At 29.0% G+C, this 2,838-nt stretch overlaps 1 long non-coding RNA gene across 1 annotated transcript; it reads left to right on the top strand.

Annotated features, from left to right (window-relative positions):
* LOC107618744 lies at window positions 257-2,232 on the top strand. The gene is made up of 4 exons (XR_001615364.2): window positions 257-675; window positions 864-951; window positions 1,147-1,227; window positions 1,764-2,232. It is a non-coding gene; the product is annotated as an uncharacterized LOC107618744 (long non-coding RNA).

The raw sequence follows: 2,838 nt of genomic DNA, 5'->3' as shown, positions 1-2,838 counted from the left end.
ACATATAAAAAACTTAACTATACTAAATTACTCATCATATATTTATGTATAAATATATATATTATTTAATTTATATTCAATGTATATTTTATATTTTAACATATATTTTATATAAATAATTAATTTTATGATTAATTTTAGGTTTAATTACTCTACAGGTCCCTATAGTTTCACCGAATTTTCAATTAGATCTTTATAATTTTTTTTTCTTTTCAATGGGATTCATAGACATTAATTTTTTTTTCAATTAAAAATAGCAAACTGAATCCACCTCCAAATTTTCAAAATCCCAAAACTACACTTAACATTTTGTAGAACCCTGGCCAGCGCTTGTTCTCTGAAGTCAGTGGCGTTTCTCCTCTGTTCGTTGGTGTCGTCATCCATCTGCATCGTCGTCTTTGGCAGCGTGAGCGTCCGCCCTCCTTAGTCTATGTTGCACTGCTCTGCGCCATTAATAGCAACTGCATAACACAAACGTCACTATCAAAGTCTTGGTTACCTCCATAGCTTTGGAGGAAACTCTTCAATTTCTCTTAAACTGAATTCATTGAGCTGAAGAATTCAAGAAAGAAGAACGAAATCGAAGATGGGTAATCAGAAGCCGGAATTGAAGAAAATTCTCAAAGATCCCCAATTCACACTCTTCTCACTTCACGTTCTAACATCAACCTCAAGGTGCAAAATTCTCCTAATTAGTCTTTTCAATTTTGCGTCTTATCTCAATTTAGGGTTTTAAATTTTACCGCAATGTGTCTAATTACCCTTCATGTATTCCGTTTTCTGGATAAATGGTGAAATTTGAGTGTGAGAAAACTGAGTAAGGGTTTAGGATTTTTAATTTTTGTTCTTTTGTGATAATTCAGGATAAGCGGCGAAATTTGAAAGTTAGCAATGGCACTCAAGGATCCAAAGAAAAATATAGGCTTCCTAGAATCAACCCAGTTGCTGCTGGTAATGTCATTGTTGTTTCTGGAGAAGATGTTACCCCTGACACTATTATGATTCATCAACCTGATTCTTTAAATGATGTGGATTAAGATTGTACTTCTGATTGAAACTATTGTATGAATCAACAAAATAAGAAATGTATTTTGTTATTTTTGAATGGTTCTGAGATTTGATTGCTTTTGTTTATCTTCTCTCCAGGTACTGTTAGCTCTAAAAGATGCTAATGAATTTATAGCAAGTGAAAGTAACAGTGAAGGAAGTGATGCTAATTCTCATAATGTAAGTTAGTTTACTTCTTAGTTTACCAATGTATTTTCAAGACGTTTTTGTGAATTTTTTTTATCAATTATAAACTTGAAAGACTATAAAATATGTAAAAAAAAAAAAATTTATTAAAAGTTTGGTATAAAACAGCATAACATATCATAAGGCATAGTGTTAATCCAGGAATGTGTAGGAAAAATTCTGCACTGTTATCTTATATGTCTTGTCTTTTGTTGATACTTGAGAAAATATGTATTGCTTGTTCTAGTATGAACATAGAAAAAATTCATACATTCAATATATATACTTGCTTTTGAATTTTTGTCAGTCAAATTGGTTCTCTTATTTGAAGAACTATATAGAAATCAGTTTTTTTAAACAATTCTAGTTATTACTATATCAATAGTTCTTGTTACCATATATCATATGCAAGTTCTTTCATTATGTTGATATGATCATATATAGTTGCATATATTTGTTTTTATATGCAATAAATTGCTCTTGCAATTGTGTGATGATTAATCTTTTATTTGTTTTTCAATCCAAATCAGTTACATGTGGTAGTGATTATTTTCAACAATAGAGGTATATATGGAGATGACCGGAGAACCCCAAAGAGATAAATAGACCTCATAGAGATGAACTTTCTTTGTTCCAAAAGCAGATTACCATGCTTTGATTGAAGCTTTTGGTGGAAAGGGCTATCTTGTTGGGACATCTGATAAACTCAACTCTTATCTTTCTCGGTTTGAAAACCGGCCGTTATCAATGTTATTGTTGATCCCTATGCTAGTTTAGAGGGTGGGAGGCTGCAACACAAGAACTGATTTTCAAATTATCTGTATTATACTAAAACTATATTTTCTATGGTTTTTATTTTTAGATTTCAAATTTCAATAACACAAATTACATAGCCTTGTGGTTTTCTATGGTGTACCATGATATGATAAAGACACAAACCATATTCCATGAATCCACACAAATGTAAAATGTTATGTGATCATAGTGAATACTTGAATGATGAAAACTGAATTTTATATATACTTATTACTACTATTTCTGTTTCATTTTATCAATGTTATAGGAATATCTTTTATTGAATATTTATAGTTTTATCGAATTTTCAATTAAGTCCTTATACTTTTTTTCTTTTCAATTTAATCCATGTATATTATTTATTCTTTTCAGGGGTATACAAGTAATTTCACAATTCACTAATATTTTTTTTATGTTTAACGTTAACAGGGACTAAATTAAAAAATAAAATCATGTATAAAGACTCAATTAAAAAGAAAAAAAGTATAAGGACTTAATTGAAAATTCGGTGAAACTGTAGGGACTTGGAAAGTAATTAAGTCTTTTTAATGTAATTAAAGAATGTCATGTTACACATTTTGATTTTTAAAATAGTAATTAGTCATTGATATTGATAATGATATATAAAATATATAGAGTGATTGAAGGAATGAGAGAAATAGAGAAAGGAAGAGAGGGGAAGGAAAAACTCTTTAATTTTGGAGGAAAAGATTTAATTCCAATTACAATGAGAAAGTGACCTATGACACATTTTAGTTGTAAAATTAGAGATATATAATAGAATATATAATAATAGATATAATAGAATAT

This window comes from Arachis ipaensis, chromosome B01, assembly GCF_000816755.2.
Source record: "Arachis ipaensis cultivar K30076 chromosome B01, Araip1.1, whole genome shotgun sequence".
In the NCBI taxonomy this organism is placed as follows: domain Eukaryota; kingdom Viridiplantae; phylum Streptophyta; class Magnoliopsida; order Fabales; family Fabaceae; genus Arachis; species Arachis ipaensis.
Note: the sequence above shows the minus strand (reverse complement) of the source record. Positions and strands in the feature narration are given on the sequence as shown.